Raw genomic sequence first — 17,672 nt, forward strand, 5'->3', positions numbered from 1 at the left:
GCGCACGAAAGCCATGGTCTTGAGGGGACTACGATGGTCTCTGTAAGGGACGCGGCCTTCCGCCCTACTTTTCTTCAATAGGAGGCAGTGAACAAGTGCCCATTTGTGGAACCCAGGCTAGCCCTTCCGATTTGCTTCGGTTTCAGTCTGTCTACCAACGTCATCATGACGCTTCTCGGGCAGAGGTTTATTGCGGAGAGAGACAGAGGAAGAGTGACACAGGGATGCTATTATCAGCGGCAACGGTTAGTGTGACACCGAGAGGGGAGGTGAAGGGTTGGGGAAAGACAGCCCCTCTCAGAGGTCTCGGAACGAGGAGTTTCGAATGTTTTCTTTCTTTTTTTCTTTCTTTTTCTTGAGCTGTTGCCGGTGGAACAAGGAGCATGTCTTTCAATGGGATGGGGTAGTCCCTACATGAGCTGTCTATTGCTGGCAAAAAAAAGAAAAAGAGAAGTTACCTTCACTTTGCAACAGTTCGATTTCAGTTCTGAAAATTAAGGTGAAACAACTCGCATATCACATGTGTGTGTGTGTGTGCGTGTTGCATATCCGTATATATGCTATGCAGGCGATTGGTGATAACAAGTGGACTAGTTTGTGTAGACAGTCTCGAAAGACACACGTATCACACTAGTGTCAAAGTGGCTTCCGTGCCCCCTATACGATATGCTCTCAGAAAGCTCATAGTGCCAATTTACATTGAGTCATCCTTTTTGTCGTCTTCAGCAGAACGAGAACAACACTATTTTGTATTATTTGATGAGTATTATTGTTATCATTTTCCAGTCTTCGATAGCAGAATATTGATTCCTGCTACTCGTCCGCCCCGTGATTGGATTTGTCCGAGTGACGTTTTCACCTAATTCCAGAGAGGGAATTCCGGGATACTCTCAACATCCGTCTTCTATTCTTGCCATACATTACATCGAATTGCGCAGAAACTACTTCACTAATTCGCGTCGGATTTTTTGCGTTATTGTCGACGTTATTGTGTGACGAGCGAAATATGGCACATTAGTTCCGGGATCGCCCGGTGCGGATACGACAGTGCCTTTAAGGAAGATACGATACCCTCACGTAGACGTTACAGGTGGCATACTAAACTTCTCCTTTGTCTCGTTGCAGATGTTGAACGCACTACATAAATTAAAACAAAGGAAGAAAATATATGCAATATCGCCCAACTTCTTGAGTTGAAAAACCCGATGTGCAGAAGGGCCTGCCCTTAACGAGGATACGTGTCCTGCCAAGGCAAGCATCTTAAATCTACCAAGATAAAACTAATGCATGTCTCTTTTCTAAGCCACTTTCCACTCAAATACAAAATGTGTAATCGAGTCGAAATCTAAGTTGCACTTTTTAGAGGCCACACTCTGTTTTGGGGCGCGCTCCTTCCATTCATGTGGTCGCACCCGTCACAATGGGCCGCTGCCAGGACGCCTCGCGACGAAGACAAACTTCGTAGGCTTTGTAGTTTACACAAATGTTCATTCTAGGCGAAGAACTTCAACGGTTCGACTTATTTTTCTGGCATTAAGAGTTTTGCAAATCGTGAAAACTACTGCGCGAAAACTCCACCAGTAACGGCCGGCATTGCAACGGCGAAGAGACCTTTAGTCTTGAGGGTGTTTTCTCACTTCACCTTGAGCCGAATACTTTTTTTTTCTTCTCCGTTTTTCATTCTTGTAGCCTAGACCAGGTTTAAGTGAAAGATGAAAAAAGAGAACGAGGAGAGGGACAGAGCGTTCTCTCCTCCGCTAAATATACTCTGGGGTTCGTTTACGGGCCCGGATGGAACTGTTCTAATTTTATCCATGGATCAGGGCTAACTTTAGCCACACAGAGCCGGGTGAGAACAAAACGAAGAGTTTTTTTTTTTTCTCTCTCTCTCTTTTAGCTCTTGTGTAGCCAAAATCTCACTTTCTTTCGTTCGTCTTTGTTTACTTTTATTGTTTCCCCAACGTCTACTGCATCCGTAGTGTGACGTCATCATGCTGCAGGCCGACTTCAGGGCACATAGAGGGCGCTACCGTCGGTGTGCGCCATCCGAAGGCTTCGATATGGGTAGCTCGTATAAGAAACGAATAGCAGTTGCATTACCGGAACGGGAAAAATATGGAGCACATGTACAGATATAAACATGTGTACAGCATGTATACGCGATATATTCGTACGAATGAGAATATGCAGTAGCGCTCAGTTTGTTTTATGCCCTTTATTGTGCCGTCTTCGGCTTCGCGTGTGCAGTTTAGGAAATATTCACACAAATTCGGTTTCACGGAAACAACCATATTCGATTCAAAAGTCGAATAAAGAATTCCGTATTCGATTTCCAAACCCTGTTGAATATGAAATTATTCGTTACGATGCACAGGGGCAGCCAGTCCGACTTAATCGCGACTAACCTCCCAGTATTTTTCTTCTATCTGTCATCATCATCATCATCATCATCATCGCTACGGTATTCGAAATTGCGAATATTCGCAGACGCCTAGTAACTCCATAGTCTGGATCGATGCAGACTACTGTACCGTGTTCCGTGATGGTCGTGAACTCAAAAGGATGTTCCCCTCAACAGGTGGGTGAGCGTTTAGAGCAGGTTTCTACTAGCGCCTCCTTATACTACTTACTATTTTCGAGGGCGCATGGCAAATGCTTGCAGCAAGACAAGTTAATGAATCTGGAATAGGTATAGGTACGAATATAATATTTGTTCGTTACACGTTCAAAGGTACAATTTTTACAAGTGTCACGACATTAACCTATCACGTTACACCCACAACACACGAGATTCAAGCCCTAATATCATCTCATCCTGCTTTCAGAACGCTTTTGTCTTGCAGACGACAACATTGTCGTCTGCATCGTCGACCTTTCGTCTGCGCCAGGGTGTTCAGCCACCTCACTTCCACCTGCTTATTGGCTAAGCTCCGTGTACTTGCAGGAAATAACAGGAACAATTACTCAGTGTGCGCACTTATTTTTGTACGCAATTGAAGACCTATGGATGCACTTTGATTTCATCAACGTCTATAGTGTCTAGAAAGTGATAGCTGCGCGTAACAAAGAAACACGCACAGAGATCGTCCGAAGCAATCTGTAGACAGAGACTGAGTACGCTGATGTCACCTCTTCGTCATGTGAAATATCCGATGAACACGCTTCTCTCTTTCGTAATGTTATTTGTAATTTATTGAGTGCACGCCTTGGTGCTCTTGCGCGGCAACGCTGCCGTATGCATAGGGGGCATCATGGGACTAGTGAGAATATGTGCGCACACGCAATCGCACAAACTAGAGCGATATTTCGCGCTTATAATCCCAATTGGTAATAATATTATTATAATAATCATCATAGTTTGTTTATCAGTTGCGTAGTAATTGAGTCTTTTATATCTGGTATTTTCATTACCTTCTAGCTTATGGACGGTCGTTGTTTGTTCATTGGCTTACGCCTCTTATTTTATTATTATTAATTGTATTTTTATTTTATTTTTTACAAATACTACTGGCCTTCTCCTAGAGGCCCAAGTAAGAGTGAAACAAAATGTATAAAGACTTAAAGTTCACAAAACATCACAGGTATTTCTTAAATTTAGACACGAACGGGTCGGCAGTCCCTGCCGACACCACCGCATCCGGTGGACTATTCCATTCTATGATTGTGCGAGGAAAAAAAAACATTTAAACGCATGAACTATACAGCTATAATGTTGAATGTAACAACTGTGTGTGTTGTCACACTTATACAGTTATGCTAATTGTCACAAACAGACGTACGTTCCGCGTTTTCCACAATCCAGAAGTGATAAGGTTAAGGCCGCGTACCCACATGCCGCAAAAACGCGCGGTAACGCGTATGCGGAGCGGGAGATTCTTGCCGCGGTGCCGCAGGAGAAACCGCCTCCGCGTCCCGCTTTTCCTTGGCTGCGCAGTGTACGATTTTTAGCGGCATGCCGAGCATGTTCGGCGAATCAGGTGGTCAACGGGGTCTGCGTCACACTCTTGTTTTCTTCCGGCCCCCACGCAGTATGCAGCACGTTGACAGCGTCGTCAGCGCCAACATATTGAGAGCCGCGGAAAACGCGGGGGCTAGCGGCTGCTGGGCGGCTAACACTCTTTCTTGACGCCCAGCGGCAATCCGCAGGCGATTTCCGCACACATGTACCTGATGTGGGTACGGGCCCTAACATTCTGTGCAACGCTTGGCCTCTAGCGCCTCATTTTAAGACCATACCTGAACTAACCTACATACCGCCCGCTCCCTGGTATATTCTGGTATATTTAAGGGAAGAGTAACAAGGAACAGAAAAGGCACAACGACATGAAATTACAACGTACATCCTTGCACGCTTGACTTGTGTGGTGAACTTTTTCATTGGCAAACGTACACTCTTAACATGGTGGTGGCTGTAACATGCTAGAGGCCATACCATTTGCACAGAATGATACCGTTTATCACTGCTGATTTGTGGAAACACATTTTTGTGGCTGAGCCCAAGCAGCACAATATAATTGGCCCAATATTGGCTGTATACCGGCCAAGATGCCGTACTGGGCCAAGACTGGTTGGGTAACGTAGCTACACAGGTGTCACAAAAAGGCGTATTCCTCCCATATTGGCTGAATACCGGAAATGCTGGTGCAATATTGAACCAGTATTTCCACTATCCAGCCAGTAGTGGGACAAGAGGTTGTGCTGCTTGAGTATAACAAGAAGGTGTACTCCTCCTGTTGTTGTTGTGTTAGAGGAAAATAATACGCGGTGTTAACATGCACATGAGAACGTCCTCCTGTTTTCAACAAAAAGAACGATGTTATTCGCGGGCAGATGATTACCCAGGAACATGATATGCGGTGACGTTCTGCTTTAAGACTGTAGTCTCTTGAGGAAGCCAATAGGCCAACTGGCAAGGACTCAGCGGAAGCAACCTTAAAAACTCGTATTGTCCGGAAGAGAAGCCAAAAACCCAGTAACCCGGTAGACTGCGACGCGTATAACTCTTCTTGTTTAGCCGGGCTTAAAAAAGCGTCACGGGCCAACCCGTTTGCAGGGTCCACAGAGCAGCCACGCAAATGGGAGACGACGCCGTTTTTGCGCTACAACGACGCACATTGAAACCTCCTTGCCCTCTTTATCTGTGCATGCATCGCCACCTCGCAAGTCGACACGGAACGTTGCCACTTTCCCCTCCACCTGTCTCCTTGGGCTTGTCTGCCAACTCATCTTATTCCATACTGCCACCACTTTCTTCATCGCCAGAGAGCCTCGCATTGCGTTCCTTTCAAAGACGACGAGTCAAAACCGTTTTGAAGGGCGCTGCTCGTTACAACTCGAAATTCTGATGGACGCAAAGCCGTTATTGACCACGCTTTCATTGTGGTTACGTCAAAGAAGACCGTGTTATAAATGGAGCTTCACAACATAACAGACTCCTAGTCAAACCATCATCCCGAATTACGTCGTTCTCTCTGATGATTTGCTGAAAATGGAACTCATCCGCCTATTTCCGGCACTTTGCATCTCGTGCAATGTGTCCATAACAGGCATAGACTCCCTGTTTTCGACAATTCAGGACGCGAAACTGTATACCAACCTGATTAACGTCTGGCTCCGGGCGGTATTATGTAGGGAAGCTGGACGTTAGCAACTGACGTCAATGCTATATACATGGACGTGAAAGCTCTATGTGCTTTCTGCTATGGGCGCTTGGTGTCGCGCCCATCAACAGAGAATTTCAACGGCGACGACTCTCACTTCTGCATATCGCCTGCAAACTGAAAACGGGTAATGCGGCGACTTATTTTACGTCGGGCTGCTACAAAATGTAATAGTTGTTGCAGCACACACTTGTCACAAAGCTTTCGTTGGCGCTCCACAGGGGGTGCTATTGTGCTTTAAGAGCGCTCGATCAAATCACGACCTACTAGATCAGGGGTCTCAAACACGCGGCACGCGGGCCACACGCGGCACGCGGGCCACATGCGGCACGCAGTCCCTTGACCATCAAAGAGAACGAAACTATCCTCTTAAAAATGTAGTGAAGAATTAGGAATGAAACCAAATTTTTAGGCCTTGTTTTTAGTCTGGCCCGGCGCACTGCTGCCCCTGTCCATATTAGGCAGAATACACGCATGTGAGCACTTGTGGCTCATGAACTTCTCCACGGACACTGCAACATGGTCTTCGCGTGCACTTTGGTAAACTACAACCGTAACTAATGTGAGGGTTAAGATAAGCTCATCTTAATTTTCATACTACTGGTATCTTCGACTGGCGGTACCAATGCTCCAAGTCAGAGCATTTCTTTTTTTACCTACCCTACCATGGACGTATACAGAAGATCGAAGAGAGAAACAACTGCCTAAGCTGTTGTCGGAGCGCTCCGTTTTGACCAGTGGAAGATAGAGCGCGCGCTCCAAATCACTCTAGAGCGATCTCGGTGGCTGTCAGTCGAAGATGCCATAAGTCAAATAAGGACACTAAAACATAAAGACGGAGCAGTTATGTGCAAAGGCAATTCAATTGTAATTTGTAATTATATTTTTGTTTGAATTGAATTGTAATTTTTAGAATCCATATTAAAGTAGTAAACCTGAAGCCAACCATCGTCAATAATGTCAGCTAACTGTTTCTCTCTGATTTCTCCATTTCTTTTTCCCAAATTTGAACTGTAGGCAAGGGTAAGAATAGAGGGTCATAATCCTTTGTGAAGGACAACGTATATTTCCCGAATCGTTTTCATATTTTCGGTACCCGATTTGAAAGGCGGCTTGGTGTGTGAAGTGGAGTTTTTCAGTAACGATTCTGCGCACACCGTCCCGGCTCCGGTAACTACACCGCTCTTGTTCTTTGTGGATATTTTTTATTGTATTGTATATCAGGGTATTTTATGCTAACTACCACCAATTCTTCGCTGTGTGGCCCTCCATGACGTGATCTTGGTCAAAGCGGCCCGCGACTCGACTGGGGTTTGGGGCCCCTGTACTATAGACTATACCGACCGTGTCATAATCGGCAAGTCATCGGTAACTATACTGCAAACTGATAAACCGTCGTTAGTATAGAACGCAGCTGTACTCCTTTACTCCGAAGAAAGCGCTGCATGCGCAGCTCACGTATAGCATAGAGGTCAGTGGTGTAAACACTGCCTCTCAAAAGTCACAGAGTGGACGTTGTTATGTGGTGAAATTACAGTTATGTCGCTCAATGAATTCTCATGGAACCGCGAACTTTTAATGCGTGATGCATTAGAGTCCTCGCTACGAAAGAATCGAGGCGTGGTCTGTCTGTAGCCACGGCGCGGCGCGCATGTGCGGTGAGTTGAGGGGAAGGAGAGGGCGCGCCATGGGTTATTAAGCTGTGCGGAGGAGCGGGAGCGAAAGAAGGCTGATGCTGCGAGATGGCGCCACCAAGCTGAATCGGAGGAAGCCCGAAAGTCTCGTGTGGCTCCGGATGCTGTCTTGCGTTAGCGTTTGTGAAGGGTCGTTGAAGGGTTGTGTAGCGCTGTCAAGGGGAGTTCCCAAAGGGTGCGCAAGTTTTTTATGGGCACCACGTGGGGCCTTCGCTTGCCGGCTTCCCCCTTTGCTTTATTTATTTATTTCCAATCTTTAATTTTACTTATTTATTTCCACTCTACACTGTACACGCCTGCCCAGAAAATGCACAACATTGAATAGATTTTCATGAGGGGCTGGAACCAGTGTCCCCTTCCTTTTCCACGTGCAAAGCAACGCTACGGAACGGTTTTACTTTTTGTTTCCTCAGCTGCGGAAGGACAGCAGTACACATGATACTCAGTATACTCTAAAAACAGAAAGTAGTTGTACTGCTGAAAGAGCTCGCCTTTTTGTAGGCCTCACGCAGGCAACGTCACGAGTAACGCTCTGGGGGAATGTGCGTCCTAGGCCGACTTCTAAGGGAACTGTGCCGACATATGTCTGACGGAACTTCGCCACATAGCACGCTGTTAGCCAACCACTATTGCGAGTGACATCGTTCTGCCCCCTGACTGGCTACAAGCGGGAGGCGTACGCCTTTTTGGAACACATATATATGGTGTTCGAAAAAAGGAGCACGGTCCGCGCTTTCCACACATCGGGAGTGATAAAGGTCCGGTTCAGGTTGTGTCATATTTTGAACATTTCGTAGACAAGTGAAATAAATATTCTATTCACGTCCGTGTTCTGTGCAGTGGTTGGCCTTCACCGTGCTATGTGGTGAAGTTCTGTTTTTAGAACACATCTCCCTCACTCCAGGGGTACTAGACTCGTCAAAGCAGAACTAAGTTCAAAAGATGACGTCGCTCGGGTAGGAGTTGAACTTTCGAAGTTCAAGAAAAAGTTTCCCTTTCCCGGCATCTGAAGTTGGGTCTACGTCAGTGCCGATCAAAATCAATGTGTGCGCGACCCGCCCACTGGCACGAGCGTGATAGAATGAAGAACGAGAAAGCGCACCGCTTCTGTCCGCTCCGGTGAAGAGTGAAATGCAGAGCAATACGTCCTTGTGGGCTGGGCGATCATTAGAATAATTCGGATCTCGAAGCGCATAACTATGTTCCGAACCAAATACGGAATTGTTTGTTCAATTTTGAATCGAATCAATATTTCTTCGAAACTGAATACATACAGAAACAGCATAAGTCGAGGCCTGATTCCATGGCATCACAAAACACCCGCGCTACTACACTCTTAAAAATGAATTTCACCGCATAGCATGCTCCTAGCCAACCATCATCTCGAACGATATCGTTATCTGCCCTGATTTGTTGAAAACGGGAGGCGTACGCCTTATCTGTGACAATTATGAACAGCATAAGTGTCACAGAAAAGTCGTACGCCTCCCGTTTTCAACAAATCAGGGCAGAAGTTCATTTTTAAGAGTGTAGGTAATGGTAAAAAGGAAACGGAAAACTATTGTACAATTCACGGAAATTGCGGGCCGGGCACTCCTCCGTCAAGTTATGCAAACGCAAAAAGAAGAAAAAAAGGTCGAAAAGACGAAGCACCCGGCGACACGGCTTTTCTTGTAACCTCATCACTGTTGCTTCAGATAGCTGCGTCGTTTCGACCTTGCTGCCCTAGGCCACAGGGAACTTTCCCTGGCGACGCTGCTGGGACCTGTCCGGCACTCCAGACAGTGGGCAGTCACCCGAACCCTCCTGCGCTACCTGAAGGACACTGGGCTGCTCAGCAGCATTTGAGCCACCCCATCGTCCCCCGCCACTTTTTCTTTCCCTTTTTTGCTTCTTTTTTCTCTTTTGGGAATAGCAAGTAAGTCGGCCTCGGCCTGTCTGACCTTTCCTCCTTTCCTTTTTCTTCTTCTTCAATAAACATATCCCGTCCCCCCTTGCTGCCGCTGTCAGCAGAAGCATGGAAGAGGGAACTGAAGGGGAGACTCATCGTTTCTTTACACAGTATTCTACATTACGTGACGGAGTAATTAACGCGGTCGAGATTTTGCGCAAATAAAATTTTCCCCAGCTCCATGTGTCGTGTGTCTAGTTGCCTGTGTCCCGTTTTTTTTTTTTTTCTTTCTTTCTCTGTGGCAACTTGCCGCCCGTCTCGGCAGGCAGACCGCCCTCTCTTTCTTTTTTTTTATATTTCTTTAGATAAACGATACACCCCCCCCCCCCCCCCCCCCAGCAATTTTTATTGTAGTAGGGTACTGTGTTTTGTGTTGAAATTTGTTGAGAAAACGAAATGCCCTTTCTGTTGCGGACAATAAAAAACACAAAGAAAGACAACAACAAACAAACGAAATAAAAAAAAAGTTGCGCTGACTTGGCACATTTTCAGAGTTCTATTCAGAATATTTCTCGCGACTGAAAATCGATTAGGTGGGCGCAGGTCACACAAAAAGTTTGTCGATGACAAGTGCCAGTGACACCCCGAAGTACAATTTTAAGCCGCTGTTTAGTGACACATTACATGACACACCCGCTGTATCGGCATGTGTGCTATACGTGCATTCGGGTTCAGTGAACACAACAACAGTTCGGTTAAAAAACTATTTGCTTCGTATTTCCTTTTTTATGTATCTGCTCGCTTCTTTTTCAAAATGACCCTGTGTAAATTTGAGCACATGTAAACAGACTAGTGCCCGCACTGCGACGACACAACCACTTCATGGTAAAAGGGACGGAAAGGTCGCATGTCCGAAAAACCCTGGGCCCGTGCACTTGCAAGCGCTGATTTCGAGGTGCTGCTCCGCTGCATAGAAGAGCACCGACGCTTTCCAGCGCCCTGCACATGCAGTATTGATGTCTTTGTTGTGTGCATTTTATATTTAGGATGTATCTCTCGATCAGAAGGAAAGCTGTTGTCCTCCTCCGCGTCTCAATGGAAAATCACATTTTTCTACAGCAAGGAAATCACGTGAAAACACGAGGACATCACGGAACCTGCAGTCATGGGAGGTACACTGTCATACGTGGAGAACACAACAATCTTGTGCGCAATGGTATCATTATCCGTGACGAGAAGCGCATCTTGCGTGAAACCTACAATCTCAGAACAGAACTTCCCCGCATAACACGTTGTCCGCAAACCATTGACACGAATGATAGGATTACCGCTTCTGATTCGAAGAGCGAGGGGGCCGTATAGCAATTTGGATATATGATAATTGCTATAAAAATGCCCATGTCCCCCTCTCTCTTCAAATCAGAAGCGACAAGCATATCATTCGTGGCTGTAGTTGGCGCACAACATGCTATGCGGTGAACTATGTGCAGATGATCACACAGCGAAAGAACAGCGTTCTTCGACAGTCGGTAACACTGGCAAAAGTCCTCGTTTGGCGTCTCAAACGATACTCATCATAAATGGAGAGTCAGAGGCGCAGTAGTAAAGGCACGGCAATAAAAGCGGCCACAATCTTTCTAACAAACTTCAGAGTTCGCCACTATCTTTCCTTGAACTTTTCTCGGTGGAAAAAAAAATGCGTAACGTCATTTTGACGTCACGGAACTTCTGCCAAAAGCTGCATTTTCTCTTTCCTTGAACTTTGGTTTGATTGACAACACGGGCCGTCACGTGGGCCAGGGAAACTGTCCAACGGCTGTCTTTCCTCATATCTCCCGAATTGTTTACATTGGTGAAATCTGCAAAGACATCCCCCGGGCAAGCAAAACGTCATTTTGACGTCATGAAAATATTTCAAAGTGCGCGCGTCTCGGTAACCTTGACCTGAGGTTTGATTGACAGTCAGGAGCGCTCACGTGGGCCACGGAAAGCATCCAATGGTTGCCCTCCCTCCCATATCTTGAACTTTCTTCGTGTTTCAAGATACGACGAGTCTACACTGTTAAAACAGAACTTCACCACATAGCACGCTCGTAGCCAACCATCATTCAGAATGATATCATTCTGTGCATTGATTTGTTGAAAATGAGAGGAGGCGCCTACCTGGGACAGATTATCTTGTCCCAGATAGGCGCCTCCCCCCTGTTTTGAACAAATGATAACACAGAATGATATCATTCGGTATGATGGTTGGTTAGGAGTGTGCTATGTGATGAAGTCCTGTTTTAACAGTGTAGCACCATAGCTCTGGCACGCCAGCGGACATCCTCTACACCGGTGGTTCTTATGCCGGACGTTCCTCTGAAGCAAGAAACCTTGTTCTCTTTCTGCAGGAGGCGGGTCTTGCTCAACGACCCCTCTAAGATTTTGCTCTCTCCGATGAACTGACGCGCCCTCTACGCATATCCGCCCTTCATCCTCGATCACCCATCTGTCTTCCTTTTTCTTTCGTTTTTTCGTTACACTCGTGACGACGCCCACGTCTGGGTGGCCAACAACGGCGAGACAATCTTGCCATTACCACCTCCTTGTCTGTTTTTACAGTGTAATCCTGAACTATGTTTGCGCTCCTGGATGAGCACCGCTCGAAGACGGCGAGCGACTACCGAATAACTTACTTGGATGACTGTACCGTATTTCATCGTATAACATTACATTGTATTATAATTGGAAACCTTATCTCTCTATTTGTTTTCTTTCAAATGACAACATGCTGCACCTACACATTCAATAAGCTATTATTTTACACAAGACTGCGGCGTCAAAATAATTAGCTCGATCGGGCAGCGAACCATCTAACTTCCACACAAATAAGGTCGGAGTAAAATGAATATGCAACGAAACTCCAACTCAAGCTGTCTACGTTGAAATTAGCTTCCTCACTTACAACGTAGCAAATTTCAACATCCGTAGCATCAAGAAGAAAATAAAGCAAAAACGGACGAAAGACATTCTCGAAGAGGTCGAATTTACATTACGAAACTATTAGGTTACATTGTTTCGCAGATCGCGTGTGCTGAATATCTCATGTAAATAGAACAGGGAATCAGAAAACAACCTTCTGGTCGCTGGAGTTTAAATTCTAGGCTTTAGCATGACAATGACTTGAATTCAAGACAGGGTTGGGTTGCCCGGGGGGCATTGCCATTGTTTCAGGCAACAATACCCCTTCACCCAGCAGAATACAGCCAACATTGTCGAGGTATCCAATGGAACGTAGGCGGATCGAGAACTTTGGACCAATCGCAAATTATTGTTTTCAAACTGGCTGCTCTATACGTTCTTTAAAGGGAGAGTCGCATCCGGAAACCCATTTGTGATAGCCCTATGTTCGGCTAATGTTTTCGTCCGAAAAGTGCTCAGATAATAAATAAACGAATTTTAAAGATCAGCGCTGCTTCCTCTTCCGCAGTTGCAGAGGCTTCGGTGGCGTGACGTCACTCCCTAAGAGGAGGAGTGAGAGGGCGTCGATCAGAGGAGAAAAGCGCCGTGCAGACGTGAGACGCCCGAACGGGCGCGGCGTTCCTTTCCTCAAGGCCGTGTTCTGATTGGTTCTCGCGGAGAGTGACGTTTTCTCGTTTTTCCAGAGGGAAAATTCCGGCATACTCTCAACATCCGGCTTCTGCTCTTGTCACGTATTCCATCGCATAACAAGCAAAGTACGCAGGATTTTCGATACCGTCGTCCGTGGTCCACGAGGAATAAAATGACACTGTAGTTTGGAAATCTACTGAAACGATTGCGGCCGTCCCTTTAAACTAGTGACAGGACCGGAATTCCCGTGGCACTGGGTGCTTGGCAAATACATAGGTAACTTCCAGATCATAACATCTCAATCATCAACATCAAAATAGAGTTGCTAAGTTAACTCCCCATTCATCATCTTAAAATAAAGTTGTTGAGCTGCTAAGTTTCACCACTGTGTCGGCTTCCTTATTTCTTTGGCATTTTTTGTGAATGCGAACAAAAACAGCAAGCTCAACATCACAAAGTTATGCACTTTTAAAATAGAACAACAACGACAACTAGATACTGACGATGAGATGTGGTGTTTCACCGCGGCGGTGCGGTACCATGCCCCATTGCACGTGGAACATTATATAAATATTATCTTATGAACAATTAATTAACAATTAATAATAAGAATTATATTTTGACGATCAAGTGGCGGCAAACATTGCACTGAATGATGCCTTTACCGCTCCTGATTTGTGGGAAGCAAAGGGCGTAGACTTTTTTGCGACAACTATCATAACTTCCTAAGTGTTAAAAGAGTGCACAGCTGATTTTTAAAAAAAAAGAAAAAAGTCAGAAAAAAGAACGATGCCATTCGTGGTGGCGAATAGCTACGAGCGGGTTATGCGGCTGACGCTCTTTTTTAATATTCTGTGTTAGCGCCGCGAAGCAATTATGGCCATGAGCGGAGTACATACGTAGATAGATAGAGAGAGAACAGCAGGAAGGAATGGGGGATAGGGAGGCGGGGTTAGTATGCGTCCTTGATTACTGTAAGCAGGTATTAAAATGCACAACGCAGTATTAAAATAATTTTCTTAGCTTGTCCTCCGGTTGACAACCGCAGGACGTATACACGTATACGACAACCACTGGAGCTCCTATGATGCCAGTCTGTGGACCTCCTCCGGACATCCAATCACTGATGAGGACGTGATGGCACTTTGAGGACGTCCTGAGGACCGCGAGTGTTCTTGGGGCTCCCAGCGCTGAGCGCACATGCGATAAGAGCTTTGTGCGGACATGCGCATGCCGACGACGCCGACGCGAACTCGGGAAAGTGTCCATTAAAATTGTACACGCTGTAAAATTGTACAAATTACAAAACTCGCGTGTCTTTCCCCGCTGTCTTTGTCGTTTACGTTCACGCCGCTCCTGTGATAGTACATTCCCCTTGTCATCGCTTCTGCGCGGACATGCGAATGCCGACGACGCTGATGCGATTTGCAGGAAAGTCTCCACTATACAGCTGACGCTGTAAAAAGAAACCTCTTCACGTATTTTCCCATTCTTCCCTTTACGCCTACAACAGCTAACGGATGCATCCCAACAACACATCCGCAGTTTTACACCATCACCCCTTCATTTTTCTGTTCGCTTCTTTTAAGCTACTAACCACAACGTCCACGTTTCGACCTTCAATCTCACGAACCTTTCGATGTCTCCCCCTTTTTTTTTCTTCCTTCCCCAAGCCCATTAACATTCCCATCGCATTCTTTTCTTTTTCATGAAACCGCAGAAAATAGGGCATACAAAAAACACTACCGCAGGGTTTTTTGTTCTCTTGCTCCCAGTACACTAACAGCGAAATTCCTTAGCCACGCCATCCAAGTAAGCGTTATTAGATATATCTTTTTTTTATCCGAACGTGCGGCGACGGCGACTTCGCCCTCGTCCCTATACCATACAAGGGTCGCAAGAACAGCAAAGCAAAGAGAGACCCAAATTCTTGGTGTCCGAGAGAGTGGTACGTGTACTGCCACGTCAAAATATACCGTCCCCACCCTCTCCGCAGCACTGCAGCGTTGGGGGGGAGAGGGGACAATGGGGAAGAATGAGGCAGAAAACGGGACATTATCCGGGGGTAGTGGACACGCTCTGTGCGAAATGAATCATTTTTGTAAACATTTTCCCGTGCATGCGTTGATATTTGTACGTTTTTTTTAAATAAATTGTGTCGTGGAACGTGTGAAAGGATGAAGGGCGAACCGAGCAATTCTGCCAACGGCAACTTTCTTCACGCTAGGCTTTTGTTGAAAATGGGAGTCGTACGCCTTTTTGTGACAATTTGCATAGCTGCACACGTGTCACGAAAAGGCGTACCTCCTGTTTTCAACAAATCATGGGAGAGAGTGATGTCATTCGGGATGACGGTTGGCTAGGAGCGTCCTATGCGGTGAGGTTTGTTTCAAGGGTGTAGGGCTTGAAAGCCTGTTGTGTTCGTCTGTGTCTTTGTGTGTGTGTGTCTTTCTCTCTCTCTCTCTCTTCATTTAAGCATTAAGCATTTAAGCATTTGTAAAGCCTTTAAAAAATGAATTCTCGCATATTCTGCCCCACCCGGCACGGCACAATACAGCAAGCGATAAATGCGTAACGACTTCGAAGACAGCATGGTGTAGAAAAATCATCAGGTAAAAATTAGAGAAAGAAAGCAAGAGCGAGGAATGTTGAAAAATATAGATTTTTAATCAGTACCACTCGTGCAAGGCAGAACTCTCTTAATGCATCGTGAAATATGCGTTACTACTCAGTCATGCGTTTAAAAGAATATCTTTATTCGAGTTACTAATGCATGATTTCAGGGAGCCAGATTGGACCGAGACACTATTGATTCCTTACCCGCGTAAAATTTTTATGCGAAGTTCAGCAAAGATTCTTTTTGTTTCTTGCCATCTACACTTGCTAGGACATTAGATGAAGAGGTTGTCTTGCAACCTTAGATTGGAATACATTAGACTAAGGTAGAGAATTAAATGGAAAGAGAAAAGTTCGTCCGGCTAGCCGAGACGGCACACTCCTAAAGGAACTTGAAAAAGATCGAAAAAGCATACGCAAAGAATAATAGAAAGTAAGATTACAAGTCCTAGGACAGATATTCGTCGCGCAAAAAGTAAGAGAGCCGACCGCTATATTGGTGCGCATGAGAGCTCTCAATATCGCCGTGCGGAAAGAATCCCTCCCTCGTCTCTCCGTCTGGGACGTCACGTCATCCGACCTTCTTCTCTCTTTCATTTTGCGGTTGAATTTGGCGCTGCCGGTCGCGTCAGAAGCAGAGGTGTCGACCGGTCACATTGCTCACGGAGCGTAGCAGACGATTCTGGAGAGCCAGTAAAAGTGTTCGGATGATTCGACGTCACAAGACGTCAGAATGACCTGAAACATGTCGCCGCCGCTGCGTGCACTCTTGTAAGCTAATTTTCCCGGGAAATGCACGTTTCATAAACGAAATATTTTTCGTGACAGTTCCTGCAGTACGTGGTATGTTCATATCATGTATTAAATACATATGTTCGAGGTGCCTTATTAGTTATCACGCTCTTAGACAGCTATCGTCCGGATGACATAGTACGGATTTGCGGACATATTATCATCATTTGTAATACAGAATTTAGAGAGATTTCAAATGACCGTGTGCCTTCATTAAAAACAAGAGGTAAGATTTTTTTTTTTTTCGCGGAGACAAGCTAATTTAACAGCTGGTTGTTTACAGCGTCAAAGGACCAGACCACTCGTAGCGTGAAAACATCACTTCGCCGCAACATATTACGGCTTGTTTGGCACCTCATCTGATATAACTTCCTCCTTACACTGGTCAACAGACATCGTCAGGGCCCAGTGGAATTCATGTCGTTCTATCTCCCACTAATTCGGGAAGCGGCGCTCCTCGTGATGCCAGCTTGCGTCCTGCTAGATATCAGCGTTCCGGAATCATCTGCGTCGCATCGCCCGCGTTAATATGCGACGCCATATTGCCAAGCACGGTATAGTTGGCGTCATCAAGTATTAACGGGGGCTGTTTTCGCAGCGAACAAGGTCCTGGTATTGATTGCGCCTCGTTCGATGCTCTTCGGAACGTGCCACTCGTAGTTCGGTTTCAGAACGAACGTAATGGAAATGAGCGTGAAAAGCGGTTACGTCAAAGGACCACGGTTACATCAAAGCATCTGAAATCTTGCTGCATTGTTCTGGCTCCGCCGTTAGGGATTGCTCCAGCATAGTGCGCTTCAAGGAGCCATATAAAGCCAACCATCATTCCGAATCACATTGTTATCTTCCCTGGTCTTTTGTTCTTTTTAAACGAGACACGTATAGGTCCTTTTGTCACATGTGTAGAGTCACGTTAACTGTCACAAAAAGGCGTACGCCCCACGCTTTCGTCAAACGATCAGGAGTGATAACGGTGTCATTTTGTGCAATAGTTCGGTCTGAGAGCGTTATGTGGTGAAGTTCAGTTTTAAGAGTGCAGGCTCCAGGGAACCCTCAGGGTCGAGCTAGAATATGGCGGAGAGACTTGACGCGCTTTAGGTTCTATAGGGACCTCACCGGGTAGATCGAGAACATGGTGGTGAGCCTTGAAGTGCACTAGGCCAGAGGTTACCAAATTGTGGTCCGCACTCCCGCGGGGTCCCCGAGAGTGTTCGTGGGAGTCCTTGGCGATCGAAGACAGCCCGAAAAACCGTCTTGGCGTGTGCTGATCACGTAATCTCTGAGGGATACGATATTGATATATGAGAATATTAGGATACTAAAGAAGGCAGAAATATAATACCTTCTCATTTCCTGCATGGCGGTGCCTTGTTTGGTTGTCTGTTTTTCCTCTTCTTTCTTCATGTTCCTTCATGTTCGATTTAA

The 17,672-nt window shown here is 45.9% G+C and overlaps 1 protein-coding gene and 1 long non-coding RNA gene across 2 annotated transcripts in view; both read right to left on the reverse strand.

Annotated features, from left to right (window-relative positions):
- Window positions 1–17,629, reverse strand: part of LOC135390105 (uncharacterized) — a 101,704-nt gene extending 84,075 nt beyond the window's left edge. Inside the window, exons 1-2 of the long non-coding RNA XR_010421709.1 lie at window positions 17,590–17,629; window positions 17,364–17,526 (exon numbers count right to left, since the gene is read on the reverse strand). This is a non-coding gene — a long non-coding RNA (uncharacterized LOC135390105). The remainder of the gene's footprint in view (window positions 1–17,363; window positions 17,527–17,589) is intronic.
- Window positions 1–17,672, reverse strand: part of LOC135388330 (potassium voltage-gated channel protein Shal-like) — a 447,190-nt gene that overhangs the window by 347,978 nt on the left and 81,540 nt on the right. The gene's annotated exons all lie outside the window — the stretch shown is intronic.

Source organism: Ornithodoros turicata, chromosome 3, assembly GCF_037126465.1.
Source record: "Ornithodoros turicata isolate Travis chromosome 3, ASM3712646v1, whole genome shotgun sequence".
NCBI classification, from domain to species: domain Eukaryota; kingdom Metazoa; phylum Arthropoda; class Arachnida; order Ixodida; family Argasidae; genus Ornithodoros; species Ornithodoros turicata.